Below are 14,203 nucleotides of genomic sequence, written 5' to 3'. Positions count from 1 at the left end.
GCATGTGCCTGTAATCCCAGCTACTCAGGAGGCTGAGTCAGGAGAATTGCTTGAACCTGAGAGGCGGAGGTTGCAGTGAACCAAGATCACACCACTGCACTCCAGCCTAGGAGAAAGAATAAAAAAAAAAAAAAAAAAAAAAAAAAAAAAACCGGTGAAATTTGGGGATATCAGAAACTTTAAAAATAAATGAGAAAATGAGGGATTAATGTAGAAATACCACATATAGATTTAATAGGATAAAAAAATAAACTAGGCATAGCATTATAGTGAAGACACTGATTCTCTGTACTGATTAGTCAGTGTCAAATAAGCTTATAGTCAAGCTAAAACTTGTGGAGGAGTATTAATTTTGAGTTATTACATCTAATGCATCTGCATTAATAAAAAGTGAAATAGGGTATACAGTGTGTAAAAACACACTAAAACACATAGGGACACGTAAATATCATCAAGAAGTTTACAGCACTGGTAAAATGGTGACAGTGATAAACATAGTACCAACTATGTGTAGAATCATATGTACTGTACCTTCAGAACACAGGTTTACTAAATACACTATTTAGACTCTTTAAGAACAAGTACATTTTGCCTTTACTTCAAATGCTCAGTTGCTGAAAATCCTTTTAAAAAGCTGGCATTTGTGATAGTTTCAAATGTAAATGGGAAACAAAACCAAGAACTCACTATCTCACTTCTAATTTACCCTAAAGAGATACGTGTGTGAGTACAAAATGACATGCTTTGGATTATTCATTGTGGCTTTATCTGTAACAGAAAATGACAGACACAAATCAAATGGTCTAGTTGAATGGTACATATATATAACAGTGCTTGTGCAGTGAGATATTAAATGAGTTCGCTCTTCTCTCTGCTTCTCTACATGTTAAAACTGTTCCTAACAGAAACAATTGTATTAACAAAAATAAAAAGATGTAGGGGGGGATCATTTTCTCCAACAGAACTAAAGAATAAAATATTCCTAATCCACAATTTCTAGTAAGTATATATAGCAGCCATAAGTCAATGTTTGCTTTCAGTATGCTGTATTAGCTGTTAAGTCTATTAGCTGACTTCTATCATACTACCTTGTTGAATTACCCAACTTCTCTATTCTCTTACTAGAAAATACTGAGTAATATTTATGGAACTGAACATCAGTGGCTTTAAAATGGCTTTCTATAATGCCCATCATATTCTCCTTTCAAGAATCACTATCTCTTCCCAAACTTGTTTACATAAATTAAATATTGTATATAAACTGCTTTCATCTGTAGCTGAAAGTATAGCTTTTACCTGCAGATAAAAATCTAGACATACATTGTATTTAGATTACTTGACAAACTGTCTAGATTCTCACTCCAAAGAAACCAAAACTGGAAGCTTAAGGTGCAACTTACGAATGTAGTTTAATGCATGAAAGACAAGATGAGACTCCTATCAGGAAACCCATACCAACACTCACAGAAAAGGTCTCTGCTCTAAATCTACCACCCCAGAAATGGTGAATAAATGTACACCTGTATGTTTTAAATTAAGGTAAAATATTTAGGTTATGGATCTACTGATTTTTTTGTTCTTCACTTTATAGGCTTTGTTTCATCAAACAAACACTGTTTTTGTTATTATGTAGAACAAGAGGCCCTCTGCTGTAAAATACCCTGTTCAAGAACTGCATCTATAACAAAACTTTTCCAAAACTGTGATATGCAAGAAGCAAACTTAAATACAGCATATCAAAAACCAGATGAATGTAAATATAAAGATCAACAGAGTAAAGAATCCAAGATATTATCTGGTTTAAGCTTCTTTGTTTTCTTTTCTTTTTTTTTTNGTGTGTGTGTGTGTGTGTGTGTGTGTATGTGATGCTTTGTAGTTATTACCAGTAAGTATCAGAAGGGTTGGGAAACTAAGCTATAAAAAAATGAAGAGTACACTAATTGATTTTTGTTGGCTTGAGAAAGGAAGCTGTATAATCTCTAAACAAGCTTAATTTTAGTTGCTGTATTTACTCCAAGAAAACTCATGGAAATGATTCATATACAATGGCTTATTGATTTTCAGACTATCACTATCATTACTGAAGTAGATATGAGAGGCCAGTTTGTTATATATTGTGAAAAGCTTACTTGGAAAATATGGGTGCTTGTTAAATGGAAATGGTACGTCATCTTCATTATGACACAGCTCAAAATAGTTGAATTATTTTCAAGTTACCTTCTAAATATAAAGCAATGTCATTTTGAAAATTGCAAAATTTTAGATTTGTGGAATTCTATAAATGAATTCTAAATTTCATAAGGTTAATCTAAATGTCTAATAGTAGCTATGGTCAATTTGTGGAATAATAAGAAATGAGGCTATCCTGCTGTTAGTAAGAATTATTATAAAGCTATAGTAATTACAACAGTGTGTCATTGGCACAAGGGGTGAAACACTGGTTCAATACAACAAAAAGCCTGGGATCAGCTCCTCAGTGATACCAGAACTCAACATCATAGAAGTCATACAGAAATTATTGGGAAAAAATGATGGACACTTCAAACAATGAAGGTGGTCAAATTAATTGTACATTTTAGGTAAGAGTGGAACTTTACCTTCTACTACATACAAAAAATATTCTGAAAGTGTTAATGACTTAAATGAGAAAAAACTCAACTCTAAAACCATTAAAAGGCACACAAGAGTGGAAATCAGAAGTTTGGGAGTAAAGTTTTAACTCAGCAGTATGTAAATGTACAACCTTACCTAATCAATTCACTAAGCCTCATTTCCTCAATGGCAAAATGTTTACTTCATCTCTCTAGGATTTGAATAAGAAATCTATAAATATATTTATGATTTAAAATTAATAACTTTATTAGCCAGTGATCTATTAATGGAATAAAATAGAATGCTTACATTTTGTGGCCTTGGTCCATGAATTTACATGCGCAGAAGTATTATGACATTTGTTACAGATGGTAAGTAGATGTGCTCATAGATAGAGGGATAGAGTTGCCCCCTACCACACTTCAATAGGGTATTCAGGTCTTAAGATACCATGGGGAAAATGTGGATACCCACTTCCACTGTCCCAGTCAGTGAACAATGTCCAATCTTTTTATAGATTTTTCCCATGCTTCTTTCATGACTAACAGGGACCTTATTATTATAACCTTTATAAAGCTTATAAATTATTCAGCCATAGTTTCTTGTTTTGTAGACAAATGAATTTCTAGTAAAAATAAATAGCACTAACCTGGGGAAAATGGCAAAACCTCGTCAATACAAAAACACAAAAATTGGCCAGGCATGGTGACATGTTTTTGTAGTCCCAACCACAGGTAAGAGGACCACTTGAGCCCTGGAGATGGAGGCTGCAAGGAGCTGTGATGGCAACACTGCACTCCAGCCTGGGCAACAGAGCCAAACCATCTCAAAAATATTAATAAAAATAAATAGCAAAAAATGTGAAGCAACTAATATAATAACTAGGTGGACGTTGGACCAGCTATGTTGCATGTAATTAATAGTAACACATTACTATTAATATTCATAGTAACCCTGTAAGTTAGAATGCCGTGAATGTACCTATGCAACAATCCTGCATGATCTGCACATGTACCCCAGAACCTAAAGTACAATAAAAAAACAAAAAAACCCACAGTTTGTAGTTTAATAAACTAAAACAATAGAAAAGTTTCAGTATATAACTACATAGCTACCCAAATAAAATGTAGCACAGTGAAGTTCAACTACAAATTTATGTGTTCCAAATATCATGCTTCAAAGTCCAATCTCTTTCCCATTCACTATATAGAAACAGCAGATTTCCTGTGATATAATTTACACCATCATTATTCTGATCCAATGACTTCTCAGCTATAAACTAGTATCAGATGCTGCAATAATGCAATAAAGTCTACTCATGTCATGTCATGTTTAACTCAAAAGCCATCAATTGCTTTTCCTAAACAGGATTAAGAAATGCTCAATCAAATGTATTAGTCTAACATAATAGCTACAAGGTCTATTATGTTATTATTTATTTTTAATTTTTATGACTACATAACAGTTACAGATATTGATGTGGTTCTTCAGAAAGATGTAACACTTTCATGGAACAGGCAACCTGGTTTAAACTGGTTTAACTGAAATGAGAAATAGCAAGCTATAGACCAATTAGTGTTTATTGAGTGTATTTTTTCAGCATAACACTAAGATTGGTGATGAAATATATAAATATTTGTTTAATGTGTACCATGATGTGTCTTCAGTTCCTATTGTCAATGTCCTTATGATCTGTTCATAAAAATTAATTTCTAATGCAAGAAAATAGATAATATGTATATCTTCTGCATTGATTTTTACCTGACTAGTGTGTTTAGAATAGAGTGATTTGCTTCCTGCCCACAAACACCTGCTTTCTCCACTCATCTACATTTTGTTCAGTTTGAATACATTTTTATCAGGTGCTCTGTTGTCCTAAAATCTTGTCCTAGATTTGAGATTTCAGTATGTCTGGCCTTATCTTTCACGGCCTGTCTAAAATGTCATGACCTTAGAGAATTCTTCCATGTCTATATTTTCTAAGTTAGCATCCCATCTGTAGCCAATTTAAATTGTATTACCTGCTATAAAGTAGATATTCAAATCCCAATCAATTATTATATAATATATAATTTATATATCTATATATAATATATAATTTGTATAGTATAAAATTATATATGTATATGCATGTATGTATATATATATATATCTTTAACTTTGAAGACAAATGCAAAAATGATTTCCAAGGCATTCTATACCCAGATTCACAAATCATTTATATTTTTCCCCTTTGCCTTAATACCTCTGTATAAACGCAGAGGCACCTTATTTTTTCTGAAACTGTTTTTAAGTAGTTTTGAAATATTTTACCCTTTTCTCGTAAATAGTTGGTTTTCCTGAGGAAATAAAAACTATCTGTTATATAATCACAGTATAGTTATGAAAATTAAGAAATTTAAAAATTAATAAAATACTATTCTAATGGTGTGATATAGCTGGATGATTATTACATATTTAGAAATCTTGTAAGCCCTTTCTTAAAATGTTACTTGCTCGATATCAGTTGCTGTGGGAGCATTTACAGGATGAAAACTGACAAACACTAACATTTAGTGCTTCTGTTTGTACAAAGTGGCTCAGGCCTGTAGTCCCAGTACTTTTAGAGGCAGAAACAGAAAGATCACTTGAGCCCAAGAGTTTGAGGCTGCAGTGAGCTATCATAGCACAACTGCACCCCAGGCTGTGTAACAGAGCAAGACTCTGTCTCTAGTTTTTTTTTTAATTGGCGCTTCAATTTTGAAGTGCTCATTTAAGAGCACTCCTCTAACATTATCTAACTCAGTGCCCATATTCAAATTCTGTCAAGTTTCCCAATATTGTCTTGTAGCTATTTATTTTTCTTCGTCCAAGTTCAATTTGAGATAACATATTGCATTCAGCGCCATACATTTTTACTCTGGTTTAATCTGGATCATTTTCTCAACATTTCTTTGTGTTTCTTGACCTTGGCATTTTGAGAAGTCTAATTTCTTTGGTTTGTGTATTTGTATTTTGTAGAATGTAATTCTACATTTCCTTCCCTAGCCATAGAATCAACCATTTCTGTAAGTAACCCTGATAGGTTTTGGAGCATGGAATTTATGAATCAAGATCTGAGATCTGGGTATGCTCATTGCTAATGGTGTGCCATTGTTCTGGGGCTCTCTCAATGGATACTCATAAGAAATAGAAAATTATATATATATTGATCTACATATATATTTATATATTTCTCTAGGTATATATCTATATGTGATTTAAAAATTTAGTACATGCTGATCTCTCCAACTGTAGTTTAACAGCACAGGGAATATTCTAATCTCTCTTCTTTCTGTGTATATACTTCCCTTTCCTAACAATGAGAAATATGGCTCCCATTATGTTCTACATATTGATTTTGTTCTTTTGGATTATTTTTAGGATAAAACACAGATGTAATTTAAAAATAGGTAACCAACACAACTGTGAAAAGCACATCTACTAACTGGAGTATGATAATTTTAAGCAAAACAATTTATGTACAGTTCAATGAGTAATACAAAAAATATAAAATTGGTTAAGTTTTGTCAAATTTATGAAATTATTTATCATCCAAGAAAGATTCCTCCATATCTCTACTAATGATAATCTCCAGAAGACAATCACTCTTTTGTTTTTTTCTCATGATACATTACTTTTGATTATTCTAACATACCATAAAATTAGAAAACTACTGTATGTACATTTTGTGCCCAGACTCATTTTCTGAGCATAATGTGTGCTAGATTCATGCACACAGTTGTATTTATGTATACTTTATTCAATTGGTAATGCTGAGTACAGTTTATAAGTTTTCCAGGCAGAAGTCATTTGTGTTTCTAATTTATGGCTATTTTGAATAAAGCTTCTATAAGGATTTGTGTGTAATTCACTTTGTGAACATGTGTTCTGGTGCCTATTGGATAAATATGTGGGTGCAGAATTGTGGAGTCATAAGGTAGGTATATGATTATGTTCTTATTAAGATAAAAATGACATAAAATTCCTCCTTTTTACCACTTTAAGGTATATAATTCAGTGTCTTTAGTTTATTGACAGTGCTATTTGAGTTTCACCACTTTCTACTGTGGAACATATTCATGACTCCAAAAAGAAACCTCACACCCTGTAAGCTGTCACTCCCATAAACTCCTTCACCTATATTTGGCAACCCTAACCTGCTCATTGTCTTTATAAATTTTCCCGTTCTGAACATTTCATACTAACAGAATCATTCAATATGTTGCTTTTGGGGTCTGGCTTTTTTCCCTTAACATATATTAACAAGGTTCATCATTTTGTAGCATAGGTGAGTACTTCATTGCTTTTATGCCCAAGTAATATTTTGTTTCATAAACATATGACATTTTATATATCCATTCATCAGTTAATGGGAATTTAGGTTGCTTCCACTTTTTAGTTATCAACAATAGTACTATAAACATTCATGTACAAGTGTTTGTGTGTACATAAGTTTTTATTTTTATTAGCTGCATACTTAAGAGTAGAATGTCTGGGTCATATAGTATATCTATGTATAACTTTTTGAGGAATGGCAAAGATGCTTCCATGGAAGCTGCTCCATTGTACATTCCCACAGGAAATGTATAAGAGTTTCAATTTTTTCAAAGCTTCAACACATTTTTTTCTGTTTTGCTGTTATTTCATACAGTCATTTTAAGTGGGTATTAAAGGATTATCTCACATGTGCATTTGATTTACATTTTCCTAAAGAATAATGACATTGAAAATATTTTTATATGTATATTGGCTATTTGTTTTATTTTTAATTTTTGTCAGTACATAGTAGATATATTTGTGGGTTATATGTGCTATGTACAGAAATACAATGTGCACTAATCATATCAGAGTAAATGACATATTCTCCCCTGATATGGTTTGGATTTGTGTCCCCACCCAAATCTCATGTCGAGTTGTAATCCCCATGGTTGGAGGAGGGGCCTGGTGGGAGGACATTGGATCCAGGGGGAGGATTTCCCCCTTGTTCCCATGATAGTGAGTGAGTTCTCATGAGATCTGGTTGTTTAAAAGGGTGTAACATCTACCCCTTTTCTCTTTCTCCTGCTCTGGCCATGTAAGACGTGTCTGATTCCCCTTCTGCCATGATTGAAAGTTTCCTGAGGCCTCCCCAGCTATGCTTCCTATATAGCCTGTGGAACTCTGAGTCAATTGAGCCCCACTTTTAATATAAATTACCCAGGTTCAGGTATCCCTTTATAGTAATGCAAGAACAGACTAATACAAGTACCTCAAGCATTTATATTTTTGTTAAAATCCAATTATACTCTTAGTTATTTTTAAATGCACAAATATTATTGTCTATACTCACCTCATTTTGCTGTCATATACTAGGCCTTTTTCATTCTTTCTAACTATACTTTTTGTACCATTAACCATCCCCCCATCACCCCCACCCACCCAGTACCCTTCCCAGACTTTGGTAACCATCTTTCTACTCTCTATCTCCATTTAGTTCAAATGTTCTAATTTTTAGCTCTCAAAAGTAAGTGAGAACATGTAACGTTTGTCATTCTGTGCCTGGCTTATTTCACATAACATAATGATCTTCAGTTCCATTCATGTTGTTGCAAATGACAGAATCTCATTCTCTTTTATGGCTGAATAGTATTCCATTATGTATATGTACCATATGGTTTTCATTCATTTGTCTTCTGACAGGCACTTGAGTTGCTTCCAAATCTTGGATATTGTGAATAGTGCTGCAATAAACAATGGAATGCAGACATCTCTTTGATATAATGATTTCCTCTTTTGGTGTATATACTGAGCAGCGGGATTGCTGGATCATGTGATAGTTCTATTTTTAATATTTTTTAGGAGCCTCCAAAATGTCCTCTATAGTGGTTACAATAACATTCCCAACAACAGCGTTTCAGGGTTCCCTTTTCTTCTCATCCTCTCCAGCATTTGTTATTACCAGTTTTTTGGGTAAAAACTGTTATGAATGGGGTGAGATGATATCATATTGTAGTTTTAATTTGCATTTCTCTGATGATCATTGTTGTTGAACAGCTTTCTAAATACCTGTTTGCCACTTGCTTGTCTTATTTTGAGAAATGTCTATTCAGGACTTTTGCCCATTTAAAAAATCTGATTACTGTTTTTTTTGTTTTTTGTTTTTTTTTTTGGTATGGAATTGTTTGAGCTCCTTATATATTCTGGTTATTAATACCTTGTCAGATGGGTAGGTGGAAAATATTTTCTCTTATACAGTGGGGAATTTCTTTACTTTGTTGATTGTTTGCTTTGCTGTGCAGAAGGTTTTAATGTGATCCTATTTGTCCTTTTTTGCTGTGGTTGGCTATGCATATGGGGTATTACTCAGGAAATCTTGCCCAGTTCAGTGCCCTGGAGAGTTTCCCAATGTTTTCTGTTAGTAGTTTCACAGACCGATGTGTTTGATTTTAGTCTTTAATACATTTTGATTTGATTTTTGTATATGAGGAGAGATAGGGATTGAGTTTCATTCTTTTGCCTATGATTATCCAGTTGACCCAGCACCATTTATTGAAGAGACTATTCTTTTCCCAATGTATGTTCATGACACCTTTATCAAAAATTTGTTTACAGTAGATATATGGATTTGTGTCTGGTTTCTCTATTCTGTTCCATGGGTCTAAGTGTTTTGTTTTATATCACCACCATGCTGTTTTGATTACTATAGCTCTGTAGTATAATTTGCAGTCAGTTAATGTGATTTTTCTTTTTTTGTTGTTGTTTTGTTTTGTTTGCTTTTTGTTTAAGATATCTTTGGCTATTCTGGGTCTTTTGTGACTCCAAATAAATTGTAGGATTGTTATTTCTGTTTCTGTCAAAAATATCATTGGTATTTTGATAGTGATTGCATTGAATGTGTAGATTATGTAGTGTAGTTCAGACATTTTAACGACATATATTTGTCCAATTCATGAATATGAAATAGCTTTCCATGTTTTGTGTCCTCTTCAATTTCTTGTATCAATGTCTTATGGTTTTCATTGTAGAAATATTTCACTTTTTTGATTAGGTTAATTCCTAAGTATTTAATTTTAATTGCAGCTAGGGTAATTAAGATTGCCTTTTAATTTCTCTTTTAAATTATTCACTGTTGCCATATAGAAATCTACTGATTTATGTATATTGATTTTATATCCTGCAACATTCCTGAATTGGTTGACAAGTTTTAAAAGCTGTTCTGTTGCATTCTTTAGGTTTTTCCAAATGTAAGGCCATATCATCTCAAAGAATGTCAATTTGACTTATTTGTTTTCAATTTGGATGCCCTTTATTTATTTATCCTGCCTGATTGCTCTTCCTAAAACTTTCAGTACTATGTTGAATAACAGTGGCGGAAATGGGCATCCTTGTCTTGTTTAGATCTTAGAGAAAAGGCTTTCAGTTTTTCCCCATTCGGTATGATACTAGTGTGGTTCTGTTGTTCATGGCTTTTAGTATGTTGAGGTTCATTCCTACTATCCCGTTTTTTTAGGGTTTTCATTTCATTGGGAAGGGATATTGAATATTATCAAATGCATTTTCAGCAGCAATTGAAATAATCATATGGTTGTATTCTTCATTCTGTTGATACAATGTATCATATTGATGGGTTAAGTCATCCTTGCATTTCTGGGATAAATTCCATTGGTCATGGTAAATGATCTTTTTAATATGTTGTTGAATTTGGTTAGGTGGTATTCTGTTGAGGTTTTTAACATCAATATTCATCAGAGATATTAGCTGTAATTTTCTTTTTTTTTTTTAATGTATCTTAGTCTGATTTTGGTATCAGGGTAATACTGGCATCATCGAGTGAGATTAGAAGTGTTCCCCCATCCTTTATTTTTCAGAATAGTTTGAGTCAGATTGGTATTAGATCTTCTTTAAACTTTTGGTAGAATTCAGCAGTAAGGCCATTGGGTTCTAGGCATTTCCTTGATAGTAGGCTTTTTATTACATCTTCAATCACATTGCTTGTTGGTCAGTTCAGGTTTTAGAATTTTTATGATTCAATATTGGTAGGTTGTATGTGTGTTGAAATTTATCTATGTATTCCAGGTCTTTCAATTGATTGGTATGTAGTTACTCATAAGCTCTAGTGGTCTTTTGAATTTTTGGAGTGTCACTTGTAATATCTCCTTTTTCAACTCTGATTTTACTTATATGTGTCTTCTCTGTTTTCTTATTTGGGCTAAAGATGTGCCAATTTTGTTTCCTTTTCATAAAACAAGTCTTCATTTCATTTATATTTATATATGTATATCTATTTTTTTATTTCCACTTTTATTTATTTCAGCTCTGATTTTTATTATTTATTTTCTACTAGTTTCAGGCTTAGTTTGTTCTTCATTTTCTATTCCTTTAAGATGAACAGTTAGGTTGTTTATTTCAAGTTTTTCTACTTTTTTGATGTAGGCACTAATAGTGAAAAACTTCCCTCCTAGGATAGCTTTTGTTATATTGTTATATGCCATAGGTTTTGTTATGCTGTATTTCCATTATCCTTTCTTTTTCAAAAAATTTTCCAATTTCTTTCTTATTTTCCTCATTAACATCCTTGTCATTCAGAAGCAAATGTTTTAATTTCCATGTGTTTGTGTGTTTTCCAAAATTCCTTTTGTAAGTGATTCCTAGTTTTATTTCATTGTGGTTAGATAAGATACTTGATATAATTTTAATTTTTTGAATATTTTAAGACTTGTTTTATTTCCTAACATTTGGCTTATCCTTGAGAAGGATCCATATGCTGTGAAGGCAAATGTGTATTGTGCAGCTGTTGGATGAAATGTTCTGTATATATCTGTTAGAACCATTTGATTTATTGTGCAGACTAAATATGATATTTCTTTGTTTTCCATATGGATGATCTGTTCAATTACAAAAATGGGATGTCGAAGTCTCCGTTTATTATTGTGTTGGGGTCTATCTCTTTCTTTATCTCTAGTAATATTTGCTTCGTATATCTGGATGCTCCAGTTTGGGTGCATATATATTTAAAATTGTTGTATCTTCTTGCTTCATTGACCCCTTTATCATTATATAATGGCCTTCTTTGTCTCCTTTTATAGTTTTTGTTCTGAAATCTATTTTGTCTTATATAAGTATAGCAACTTCTGCTCTTTTTTGGTTTCCATTGGCATGGAATATCCTTTTCAATTCCTTTATTTTTACTTTATGTGTATCTTTTAATGTGAAGTTGGTTCCTTGCAGGCAACAAATTATTTAGTCTTCTTTTTATCAATGTGGGCTCTCTGGCACTCTATGTCTTTTGACTGGATTAGTCAATTTACATTTACTTTTATTACTGATAAGTAAGCACTTACTCCTGCCATTTTATTTCTTTTCTAGTTGTCTCGTGGTCTTCTCTTCCTTCTTTTCTTCCTGTCTTCATTGTAGTGAAAATGATTTTCTCTGGTGGTATGCTTTTTCTTGCTTTTACTTTTTGTTTATCTATTGTATTTTTTTTTTCTATTTGAGGTTATCGTAAGGCTTGTAAAGAATATATTATAACCCAGTGTTTTAAACCAATGATAACTTTACATTGTTTGCATAAGTAAACAAACATTAAAACAGATAAAACCTAATTGATTGCATTTGATTAGCTTTTTGATGTGCTGCCAGATTTGGTTTGCCACTATTTTGTTGAAGATTTTTTCATCTAGGTTCATTAAGAATATTTACCTAAAAATTTCTTTTTTGTGTGCCTTTTCCAGGTTTCTTTATCAGAAAGATCCTGGTCTAATATAGTTAATTTTGGAGGAGTATCTTCTTCTCAATGTTTTAGAACAGTTTCAGTAGTTTTGGTATATGTTATTCTTTATATGTCTGGAAAAATTTGACTGTGTATCCATCTGGTCCAGTACTTTTTGTGGTTGGTATGCTTTTATTACTGATTCAATTTTGGAGCTTATCATTGGTCTCTTCAGGGATTTCATTTCTTCCTGGTTCAATATTGGGAGGTTGCATCTTTCCAGGAATATATTTATTTCTTCTAGGTTTTCCAGTTTTTGTGCTATAGAGGTGTTCACAATAGTCTCTAAGGGCTTTTTGTATTTCTGCAGGGTCGGTGGTAATGTATCATTTATCTTTACTTCGTTGTGTTTATTTGGATCTTCTCTCTTTAAATTAATCTAGCTACCAGTTGTTTATTCATCCAAAGAGCCAAACTTTGGTTTAGATGATCTTTTGTTTGGTTTTCTACATTTCAGTTTCCTTCAGTTCAGCTCTGATTTTGGTTATTTCTTTTCTTTTGCTAGATTTGGCTATGGTTTACTCCTGTTTTTCTAGCCCCTTAATTGTGATGCTGGGTTTGTAATTTGGAAATACTGTAACTTTTTGATATGAAAATTAGCACTATAAACTTTTTTCCTAACACTGCATTTGTTGTGTTCCAGAAATTCTTGTATGTTGTATCTTTGTTATTAGTTTCAAAAAATTTCTTGATTTCAATATTAATTTCACTGTTTACCTCATAGTTATTCATGAACAGGTTGTTTAATTTCTATGTAATTTTATGGTTTTGAGCAATATTATTAGTATTGATTTCCACTTTTATTGCACTGCCATCTGAGTGTCGTTTGTATAATTTTTGGGTTTATTCTGATATTGTTGATTTGTTTTACGTCAGATCATGTAGTCAATTTCTGAGTATGTAGCACATGCAGAGGAGAAGAATGTATATTCTGCTGTTGCTGAGTGAAATGTTCTGTAAATGTTTTATATGTCTGTTTGGTTAGATTCTGAATATCTTTGTTTTCTGTCTCAATTATCTATTCTTGTCAAGGGGTATAGAAGTCTCCTACTATTATTGTACGGTAATCTTAGTTTCTTCATTGGTCACTAATACTTTGTTTTATGAATCTGGGTGCTCCAGTGTTGGATACATACGTATTTAGGATAGTTAATTCTTCTTGTTGAATTGAACTCTCTATTATTATATAATGCACTTGTCATTTTAGAATCAACTTGCCACTGTACATTCTAAGTGAGGCATTTAATCAATTTACATTCTAGATTAATATTGATTTTTGTAGATTTGGTTCTATCATTGTGCTACTAGGTGGTTGTTATGCAGATTGGACTGTGTATTTGCTTTGCAGTGTCAATTGTCTATGTCCTTAAGTGTTTTTTTTTTTTGTTTGTTTGTTTTTTTTTTTTTTTTTTTTTTTTTTTTTTTTTTTTTTTTTTTTTTTTGTTTGTTTTTGTTTTTGTTTTTGTTTTTTTGTTTTTTTTGTGACCAGTAGTGATCTTTAATTTCCATGTTTAGCACTTCCTTGTGACTTCTTGTACAACAGGTCTGGTGGTAATGAATATTCTTAGAATTTGCTTGTCTGAAAAGAATCTCATTTCTCATTCACTTATGAAGCTTAATTTGCCTGGATACACATTTCTTGGTTGAAATGTGTCTTCTTGAGGAATGCTGAATATAGGCCCCTGGTATCTTTTGGCTTGTAAGGTTTATGCTGCAAAGTTCACTGCTAGCCTGATGGGGTTCCCTTTGTAAGCAACCTACCTCTTTTAAGTAGCTTTCTTTAATAATTTTTGTTTTATGTCAACCTTGGAGAATCTGATGAAAATGTATCTTGGTGGCCAG

The sequence above is a fragment of the Cebus imitator genome, unplaced genomic scaffold (genome assembly GCF_001604975.1).
Source record: "Cebus imitator isolate Cc_AM_T3 unplaced genomic scaffold, Cebus_imitator-1.0 Scaffold208, whole genome shotgun sequence".
NCBI classification, from domain to species: domain Eukaryota; kingdom Metazoa; phylum Chordata; class Mammalia; order Primates; family Cebidae; genus Cebus; species Cebus imitator.
The sequence above is the reverse complement of the archived record's forward strand: the minus strand, read 5'-3'. Positions refer to the sequence as shown.